This window comes from Arachis ipaensis, chromosome B4 (assembly GCF_059453495.1).
Source record: "Arachis ipaensis isolate K30076 ecotype BB chromosome B4, ASM5945349v1, whole genome shotgun sequence".
Taxonomy (NCBI): domain Eukaryota; kingdom Viridiplantae; phylum Streptophyta; class Magnoliopsida; order Fabales; family Fabaceae; genus Arachis; species Arachis ipaensis.
This window is the reverse complement of record NC_142439.1, coordinates 79,419,291-79,430,674: the sequence shown is the minus strand read 5'-3', so window position 1 is coordinate 79,430,674 and position 11,384 is coordinate 79,419,291.

The window sequence follows — 11,384 nt, the reverse complement described above, 5'->3', positions numbered from 1 at the left end:
GGCTCCAACCATCTTTGATTACTCTGACCTTGATGCATGTTCCTGTTATAACTTTCATTCCTTTCAACAACATTAGAACCAAACTCAAAGCGAAAGGGGTGAGAATACATAGTATCTAAAAGAAATAAAGAGGGGAGAAAGAAAGAGAACTAAACAAGTAAAAAGAAAAATATTTAAAATAACCAATAATAAGGCACATGATTGCAGTTCCCCGGCAACGGCGCCATTTTGACGTTAGGATTTTATGGTGGTAAAGAATTTTATAAAAATAGTCGCGTTGCAAATATAGTTTCTAAACCAACAGAAATCCCTTCGTACAAACGTTTTGGGTGTCACAAGTAACAAACCCCTTTTTAAATTGTTAACCCCTTTTCGATGTTAACCCCTTTCGTCACAAGTAACAAACCCCTTTTCGAATCCTATTTATTTCCTAAGAAAAGATTGGGATTATTGAAGCTCAAATTAACAAAGATAACAATTGTCAAGCATGTTGAGTTTGATAACTCCAGAGTTACTGATTTCTTAACCAAGACCAAAAAGGGGGGAAAATAAATCTTCTGGAATAAAAATGTCTTCAGATTGGGAATACTTGTAACTAATAAATAAAAGAATGCGATATTAAACTAAAATACCTCAAGTAACATTAATTCAAAATAGTAATCTGTAACATGGGAGCATTCATAAATTCAATTATAAAAGTAAACAAGCAACTGAAGCAATGAATAAAAGTAAAACGGGAGCTTAAAGTAAAGGAATATTAAAACCTGGGATTGAGAGTTACTCCTAAAGAGAGAAGTCCTAAATCCTAATCCTAAAGAGAGAGAGAATCTCTCTCTAAACTAAATCTAAATCATGAAAACTAAACTAAAGTGGTCTCTCCCTGAATGGATGCATTCCCTCGCTTCATAACCTCTGGTCTATGCCTTCTAGACTTGGATTTGGGCCAAAAAGGGCTTCAGAATTTTCTATGAGCGTTTTCTGCAATTTCTGGTGCGTAGCCTCTGTCACGCGTCCGCGTGGGTCACGCGGTCGCGTCATTCGGAGCTTTTCTTGTCACGCGGTCGTGTCGGTCATGCGGCCGCGTCATATGTGTTCTGCTTAAGGCGCGCGGTTGCGTCATTCATGCGACCGCGTCGTTGCTTCTTTGTGCTTGGCATGCGTCCGCGTCGCCCAAGCGATCGCGTGGATGCCAGTTTCTTCAGAAGCTCCATTTTATGCTTTCCTTCCATTTTTGTATGTTTTCTTTCCATCCTTTAAGTCATTCCTACCTTAGAAGATCTGAAAACTACTCAACACACTAATCACGGCATCGAATGGAATTAAAAGTAATTAAAATAATTAATTTAAAAGCATAGGAAACATGTTTTTCACATACATCACATAATAAGGAAGGGAAAGTAAAACCATGAAATTAACATGAATAAGTGGGTGAAGGATTGAATAAATCACTCAAACTAAGCATAAAATATATCATAAAATATGGGTTTATCAGAGGTCTAGTAGGAAAACCGCTTATCTATCATTTTATGTTTTCGCTGTCTTTTCTGTTGCATTTTTCGCCATCTTTTTTTATCCTTTTATCCTTCGTTTTAATATTTTTGTTCCATCTGGTATCAGTTATAGGTCGTAGGTAAATTCTTATTTATCTACGTGTTCCATATGTCTTTTTTGGTCTCTTTCTTTTTTCTCTTTAATTTCTATAAATTCACCTTAGAGTCCACAAAAAAATTCTTATTTAATCTTATTTCAACAATTATTCAATCTTAAAGTCAGTGTCTGCAAAAAAAAGGAGTAAAAAAAATTGAGTATTATGATAGTGATTATGAAGAACAGCTCTTCGTTGAGGATTTGATGACAAATCTTTTTGAAGAGGGAGAGGATGATACGTTCTCAGGAAGGCATTTTTGTCATGTTAGAGACAAGGGGCAGAATGGTAATCTTGTCATATTCAAGGATCTGAATACCAGAAGAATTATACCATGCCGATCTTGGACAACAAGGAGACCAAGAGTTCATCTCAAAAAGAGTGGTGCTAAAATGGCGGCAGCTCATAAGGCTCTTTGGGCTAAGTCAGGACAGCATGAAGTCTAATAATACTTTTCAAATTCAAGTAGGAGGCATAATGTATCATTAATTTTAAAATTTTAGGCCCTTTTTAGTTTGTTTTGCCGTTAGAATTTGTTTGAAGATTTTTTTAGAGTTGATTTGCTTAGTAGTATTTTTAGAAATTTTACATTTAAATTAAATCTGATATAATCCATTAAGATCAAATTTGATTCAAATTCTAAAATCTTATCTTATCTTTTTGTTAGTTTGTTAGGGTCTATTTAAACACATTTGGTGGGACCATTTACATAACTTTTGATGAATAAAATTTTTTTATTGCTTTATGCACGTTTTTTTTTGTGTGATTAAGTGAGGTCAGTGATTTGCTTCACTTGTTGCATGAAGAAGATTGATGGATCTAACACTAAAGTGATATGCGTGGTGGTTTCTTTTAGTTTTCATCCCTCGAATCTAGGTTTTCAAGGACAAGTTATTTGAAGGTCTATTAGGAAAAATCCTTCCGGTGACATCGGTTACTAAGAACAAGTTTCTTAGAGGTCTAGCAGAAAAACCCTTCCAGTGACCTAGGTTGCTAAGAACTGGTTTCTTAGAGGTCTAGTAGAAAAACCGCTTATCTATCCTTTTATGTTTTTACTGTCTTTTCTGTTGCATTTTTTCTTCATTTTTTCCTATCCTTTTATCCTTCGTTCTAATGTTTTTGTTCCATCTGGTATTAGTTATAGGTCGTAGGTAAATTCTTATTTATCTACATGTTCCATGGGTCTTGTTTAGTCTCTTTGTTTTTTCTCTTTAATTTCTATAAATTCACCTTAGAGTCTACAAAAAAAATTCTTATTTAATTTTATTTCAACAATTATTCTATCTTAAAGTCATTGTCTGCAAAAAAAAAGGAGTAAAAAAATTTGAGTATTATGATAGTGAATATGAAGAACAGCTTTTCGTTGAGGATTTGATGATGAATCTTTTTAAACAGGGAGAGGATCATACGTGCTCAGGAAGGTATTTTTGTCATGTTAGAGATAAGGGGCAGAATGGTAATCTTGTCATATTCAAGGATCTGAATAATAGAAGAATTATACCATGCCGATCTTGGACATCAAAGAGACCAAGAGTTCATCTCAAAAACAGTGGTGCTGAAATGGCGGCAGCTCATAAGGCTCTTTGGGGAAAGTCAGGACAGCATAAAGCCCAATAATACCTTTCAAATTCAAGTGGGAAGCATAATTTATCATTAATTTTCAAATTTTAGACCATTTTTTTTAGTTTGTTTTTCCGTTAGAGTTTGTTAGAAGATTTTTTTAGAGTTGATTTGCTTAGTAGTTTTTTTAGAAATTTGGAATTTAAATTAAATCTGATATAATCCTTTAAGATCAAATTTGATTCAAATTTTAAAATCTTATCTTATCTTTTTGTTAGTTTGTTAGGGGCTTATTTAAAAATATTTGGTGAGACCATTTACATAACTTTTGATGAATAAAATTTTTTTAGAGCTTTATGCACGTTTTTTTAGCGTGATTAAGTGAGGTGAGTGATCTGCTTTGCTTGTTGCCTGAAGAAGATTGATGGATCCAACACTAAGGTGATATGCGTGGTGGTTTCTTTTAGTTTTCATCCCTCGAATCTAGGTTGTCAAGGACAAGTTCTTTGAAGGTCTAGTAGGAAAAATCCTTCCGGTGACCTAGGTTACTAAGAACAAGTTTCTTAGAGGTCTAGTAGAGAAACCCTTCCAGTGACCTAGGTTGCTAAGAACAGGTTTCTTAGAGGTCTAGTAGGAAAACTGCTTATCTATCCTTTTATGTTTTCGCTGTCTTTTCTGTTGCATTTTTTCTCCATCTTTTTCCTATCCTTTTATCCTTCGTTCTAATATTTTTGTTCCATCTGGTATCAGTTATAGGTCGAAGGGAAATTCTTTTTTATCTACATGTTCCATGGGTCTTGTTTAGTCTCTTTATTTTTTCTTTTTAATTTCTATAAATTCACCTTAGAGTCCACAAAAAAATTCTTATTTAATTTTATTTCAACAATTATTCTATCTTAAAGTCAGTGTCTACAAAATAATAGGAGTAAAAAAATTGAGTATTATGATAGTGATTATGAAGAACAGCTTTTCGTTGAGGATTCGATGACGAATCTTTTTGAAGCGGGAGAGGATCATATGTGCTCAGGGAGGCATTTTTGTCATGTTAGAGACAAGGGGCAGAATGGTAATCTTGTCATATTCAAGGATCTGTATACTAGAAGAATTATACCATGCCGATCTTGGACATCAAGGAGACCAAAAGTTCATCTCAAAAATAGTGGTGCTGAAATAGCGACAGCTCATAAGGCTCTTTGGGCTAAGTCAGGACAACATAAAGCCCAATAATACTTTTCAAATTCAAGTGGGAGGCATAATTTATCATTAATTTTCGAATTTTAGGCCCTTTTTTTTGTTTGTTTTACCGTTAGAGTTTGTTAGAAGATTTTTTTACAGTTGATTTGCTTAGTAGTATTTTTAGAAATTTTACATTTAAATTAAATCTGATATAATCCATTAAGATCAAATTTGATTCAAATTTTAAAATCTTATCTTATCTTTCTGTTAGTTTTTTAGGGGCCTATTTAAACACATTTGGTGAGACCATTTACATAACTTTTGATGAATAAAATTTTTTTAGCGAATTATGCACATTTTTTTAGTGTGATTAAATGAGGTGAGTGATTTTCTTCGCTTGTTGCATGAAGAAGATTGATAGATCCAACACTAAGGTGATATGCGTGGTGGTTTCTTTTAGTTTTCATTACTCGAATCTAGGTTGTCAAGGACAAATTCTTTGAAGGTCTAGTAGGAAAAATCCTTCCGGTGACCTAGGTTACTAAGAACAAGTTTCTTAGAGGTCTAGTAGAAAAAGCCTTCCAGTGACCTAGGTTTCTAAGAACAGGTTTCTTAGAGGTCTAGTAGGAAAACTGCTTTTCTACCCTTTTATGTTTTTGCTGTCTTTTTTGTTGCATTTTTTCTCCATCTTTTTCCTATCCTTTTATCCTTCGTTCTAATTTTTTTGTTCCATCTGGTATTAGTCATAGGTCGTAGGTAAATTCTTATTTATCTACATGTTCCATGGGTCTTGTTTAGTCTCTTTATTTTTTCTCTTTAATTTCTATAAATTCACCTTAGAGTCTACAAAAAGAATTCTTATTTAATTTTATTTCAACAATTATTCTATCTTAAAGTCAGTGTCTGCAAAAAAAAAAAAGGAGTAAAAAAATTTGAGTATTACGATAGTGATTATGAAGAACAGCTTTTCGTTGAGGATTCGATGACGAATCTTTTTAAAGAGGGAGAGGATCATACGTGCTCAGGAAGGCATTTTTGTCATGTTAGAGATAAGGGGCAGAATGGTAATCTTGTCATATTCAAGGATCTGAACAATAGAAGAATTATACCATGCCGATCTTGGACATCAAAGAGACCAAGAGTTCATCTCAAAAACAGTGGTGCTGAAATGGCGGCAGCTCATAAGGCTCTTTGGGGAAAGTCAGGACAGCATAAAGCCCAATAATACTTTTCAAATTCAAGTGGGAAGCATAATTTATCATTAATTTTCAAATTTTAGACCGTTTTTTTAGTTTGTTTTTCCGTTAGAGTTTGTTAGAAGATTTTTTTAGAGTTGATTTGCTTAGTAGTTTTTTTAGAAATTTGGAATATAAATTAAATCTGATATAATCCTTTAAGATTAAATTTGATTCAAATTTTAAAATCTTATCTTATCTTTTTGTTAGTTTGTTAGGGGCCTATTTAAAAACATTTTTTGAGACCATTTTCATAACTTTTGATGAATAAAATTTTTTTAGAGCTTTATGCACATTTTTTTAGCGTGATTAAGTGAGGTGAGTGATTTGGTTTGCTTGTTCCATGAAGAAGATTGATGGATCCAACACTAAGGTGATATGCATGGTGGTTTCTTTTAGTTTTCATCCCTCGAATCTAGGTTGTCAAGGACAAGTTCTTTGTAGGTCTAGTAGGAAAAATCCTTCCAGTGACCTAGGTTACTAAGAACAAGTTTCTTATAGGTCTAGTAGAGAAACCCTTCCAGTGACCTAGGTTGCTAAGAACAGGTTTCTTAGAGGTCTAGTAGGAAAACTGCTTATCTATCCTTTTATGTTTTTGCTGTCTTTTCTGTTGCATTTTTTTTCCATCTTTTTCCTATCCTTTTATCCTTCGTTCTAATATTTTTGTTCCATCTGGTATCAGTTATAGGTTGTAGGTAAATTCTTTTTTATCTACAAATTCCATGGGTCTTGTTTAGTCTCTTTGTTTTTTCTCTTTAATTTCTATAAATTCACCTTAAAGTCCACAAAAAAATTCTTATTTAATTTTATTTCAACAATTATTCTATCTTAAAGTCAGTGTCTACAAAAAAATAGGAGTAAAAAAATTGAGTATTATGATAGTGATTATGAAGAACAGCTTTTCGTTGAGGATTCGATAACGAATCTTTTTGAAGCGGAAGAGGATCATATGTGCTCAGGGAGGCATTTTTGTCATGTTAGAGACAAGGGGCAGAATGGTAATCTTGTCATATTCAAGGATCTGAATACTAGAAGAATTATACCATGCCGATCATGGACATCAAGGAGACCAAGAGTTCATCTCAAAAATAGTGGTGCTGAAATGGCGACAGCTCATAAGGCTCTTTGGGCTAAGTCAGGACAGCATAAAGCCCAATAATACTTTTCAAATTCAAATGGGAGGCATAATTTATCATTAATTTTTGAATTTTAGGCCCTTTTTTTTGTTTGTTTTACCGTTAGAGTTTGTTAGAAGATTTTTTTACAGTTGATTTGCTTAGTAGTATTTTTAGAAATTTTAAATTTAAATTAAATCTGATATAATCCATTAAGATCAAATTTGATTCAAATTTTAAAATCTTATCTTATCTTTCTGTTAGTTTTTTAGGGGCCTATTCAAACACATTTGGTGAGACCATTTACATAACTTTTGATGAATAAAATTTTTTTAGTGAATTATGCACATTTTTTTAGTGTGATTAAGTGAGGTGAGTGATTTTCTTCGCTTGTTGCATGAAGAAGATTGATAGATCCAACACTAAGGTGATATGCGTGGTGGTTTCTTTTAGTTTTCATTACTCGAATCTAGGTTGTCAAGGACAAATTCTTTGAAGGTCTAGTAGGAAAAATCCTTCCAGTGACCTAGGTTACTAAGAACAAGTTTCTTAGATGTCTAGTAGAAAATGCCTTCCAGTGACCTAGGTTTCTAAGAACAGGTTTCTTAGAGGTCTAATAGGAAAACTGCTTTTCTATCCTATTATGTTTTTGCTGTCTTTTTTGTTGCATTTTTTCTCCATCTTTTTCCTATCCTTTTATCCTTCGTTCTAATATTTTTGTTCCATCTAGTATCAGTTATAGGTCGTAGGTAAATTGTTTTTTATCTACACGTTCCATGAGTCTTGTTTAGTCTCTTTGTTTTTTCTCTTTAATTTCTATAAATTCACCTTAAAGTCCACAAAAAAAATTCTTATTTAATTTTATTTCAACAATTATTCTATGTTAAAGTCAGTGTCTGCAAAAAAAAAAGCAGTAAAAAAAATTAAGTATTATGATCGTGATTATGAAGAACAGTTTTTAGTTGAGGATTCGATGACGAATCTTTTTGAAGAGGGAGAAGATGATACGTGGTCAGGAAGGCATCTTTGTCATGTTAAAGACAAGGGTCAGAATAGTAATCTTGTCATATTCAAGGATCTGAATACTAGAAGAATTATACCATGCCGATCTTGGACATCAAGGAAACCAAGAGTTCGTCTCAAAACAAGTGGTGCTGAAATGGCGGCAGCTGATAAGGCTCATTGGGCTATGTCACGACAGCAAGAAGCCCAATAATGCTTTCAAAATTCAAGTGGGAGGCATAATTTATCATTAATTTTCGAATTTTAGTCCTTTAATTTAGTTTGTTTTACTGTTAGAGTTTGTTAGAAGATTTATTTAGTTTTGATTTGCTTAGTAGTATTGTTAGGAATTTTAAATTTAAATCAAATCTGATCAAATCCATTAAGATTAAATCTGATTTAAATTTTAAAATCTTATCTTATCTTTTTGTTTGTTTGTTAGGGACCTATTTAAACACCTTTGGTGAGACCATTTACTTAAATTTTGATGAATAAAATTTTCTTAGTGCTTTATGCACTTTTTTTAGTGTCATTAAGTGAGGTGAGTGATTTGCTTCGCTTGTTACATGAAGAAGATTGATGGATCCAACACTAAGCTGATCTGCGTGGTGGTTTCTTTCAGTTTTCATCCCTCTGATCTAGGTTTCAAGGATAGGTTCTTTGAAGGTCTAGTAGGAAAAATCCTTTCGGTGACCTAGGTTGCTAAGAACAAGTTTCTTAGAGGTGTAGTAGGAAAACCCTTCCAGTGACTTAGCTTATTATGAACAGGTTTCTTAGAGGTCTAGTAGAAAAACTTTTTATCTATCCTTTTATGTTTTTGCGGTCTTTTCTGTTGCATCTTTGCTCCTTCTTTTTCCTATCCCTTTATCCTTCGTTCTAATATTTTTTTTATCGCACAGTACATAATCCAAGAGAAAAGTGTAAGGCTATCACCATGGTAAGTTAACCAGTGGCAGAGGAGGAAGTACATGTAGCTGAGGGATGAGAAAAAATAGAAGTCCCAGAAAAGACTAAGGGTACCAAAGTACACATTCCGAAGCACCAAAAGATGACCAAGGAAGAGAAATTCTCACAGTTCTTGAAACTTTTTAGAAAGTTTCAAATCAATATCCCTTTTGTTGAGGCTCTAGAGAAAATGCCTCCCAATGTTAAGTTCATAAAAAGTTTACTTTCTAAGAAGAAGACCTTAAAGGTTGATGAGATAGTGGTCTTGACCAAAGAATAATGCAGTGCAATAATTCAGAGCAAGTTTCCAAGGAAGATGCCTGATCCAGGGAGCTTTCAGATTTTCTGTACTATTGGGAACATAACTTTTGACAAGGCCCTATGTGATCTTGGTGCAAGTATTAATCTAATTCCCTTGTCTGTGATGAAAAGGCTACAAATCCAAGAGGCACAACCAACAAGGATAACACTACAAATGATAGACAAATCTTTGAAATACACATGGATTAGTAGAGAATATCTTGGTCAACGTAGGAAAGTTCTTTCTCCCAACAGATTTTGTAATTCTTAATATGGGGGAGGATGAAAATGCCCCTAGAATCCTAGGAAGACCATTCCTAACCACTGGGAGAGCTTTGATTGATGTGGAAGAAGGTGAATTGGTGCTTAGAGTGCATAATTAGCAATTGGCCTTTCATGTCTTCAAAACTATGCATTTATCAGGCAGAGAGGAGAAGTGCATGCAAACTGCGCCTATTATTCCAAATCTTCAAGAACCTTCTAATAATGCATAACAAGGTTTACAACTCATGCTTCCTTTGGTGGGAATCAATACAATTCGCCCTGACATCAAACCTAAGTTTGGTATTGGGTGTGCATCATCCACCAAGGAAGAAGTTCCTAAGAAGAAAATACGCAAAGGTTGGAGAATCAAGAAGATCCCCATTGAAGATTTCTCACCAGGGATGAAAGTGGTGGTAGCTAAGAGTCTAGTAACGCCTCACACTGTGAATAAAATCCTCACTCTTGAGCATGTTGAGCTACTTCATGGAGACACAAGAAAAAGATTCACAGTAAGAAATGGCACAAATTCCAAAATTTTCTATTTGGGTGGTGCTAAACGCCAGGCTGGGCGTTCAGCGCTAGAAATGACATAAAAATGGAGTTGCTTCAGTTTTCTTCGTGCTAAACGATAGGAGCGGCGTTTAGTTTACTTGGCGCGTGTTTAGTGCCAGAAATGGCACCAAGTTCAATAAGCTCTTTGTTTGGGTGGCGCTAAACGCCAGGATGGGCGTTTAGTGCCAGAGTGCATGAGTTTCGAGGAGAATTTATGTCGTCAGTGGTGCTAACGCCAGGGTGGGCGTTTAGGGCCGGAAATGGCAAGAATTCCAAGACAAAGCCATTATCCCCATGGCGTTAATGATAAACCACTATTTTACGGTTTATATTGTGTTTAATTGTGTGGTTTTATCATGATCCTTACCCACTTATTCATTAAATTAGCATGAAATTATAATCCCTTCCTAAATTTATAACATGTTTGAAAACTGCTTCCTAGAGACTTTAATTATGTATTTTTAATTCTCCTTTATTCCATTAGATGCAGTGATCTGTGTGTTTAGTGTTTCAGACTTTATAGGGCATGAATGAGTTGGAGATTGGAAAGGAAGCTAGCAAAAATGGAAGGAACACAAGAATTTGAGGAGATAACCAGCGAGAAGTGACGCGGTCGCATGGCTCACGCGACCGCGCGAAGGAGAGCAAATCGCAGTGACGCGGCCGCATGGCTAACGTGGCCGCGCGGATTGGAAAAGCTCAAGCGACGCGGTAGCATGGACGACACGAACGCGTGGCAAGGAAAAGCGTGAATGACGCGTCCGCATGGGTGACGCGATCGCGTGACATGTGCGATCTGCATAATCTGCAGAGTTCGCTGGGGGCGATTTTGGACCTTATTTCGACCCAGTTCTCGGCCCGGAACAGCAGACTAGAGCCAGAGAATATGCAGAAACAAAGGACAACATTCATTCTACACAGTTTTCAGTTTTTAGATCTAGTTTTACTCCTTTAGGTTTTTCTCTCTAGGTTTTAGAATTTTAATTTTTCAATTGGTCTTAGCATTGGAACATTGAGAAGAGTTATTTCCTCAACAAGACTTCGTCATTCTAGTTCGTTCTCTTAACTTGGTTTTATTCTTCCATGTTCTCTGCTTTGTTCAATTTTGTTATTTGAATACTTTCATGATTATTTAATACAAGGATTATTTCTTCCATTTTAATTTATTTTCCATTCCAATAATCATGTCTTCTTTTAATTCTCCTTCATATGTTATGGATTTATTATTTGCAATGAGCGAGTAGTTCCTTCACTTGATGGGGAGTTGATTGAAAGGAACTCTTGAGTTGGAATAATTGAAAGAGAATTTATAATTGGGTTAACTGTTGGATTGCTATCCAGTCACTAACACCAATCCCTTTGAACTAAGTGGGTTGCAACTCGTGAACAGATTTAGCATTCCAACTTGTTTGACTTTCCTTTACCTAGTAAAGGATAACTAAACAGAACAACCATTAATTATAAATTCTTCTTAAAATCATCCCATCAATAATAGAGATTCCAACTAATCAACTCCCAGTCAAGGCTTTTATTCATATTATTTAAATTTTCTCAATTTAAATTCCCATCTACTTAACTCAACTTTTTAGA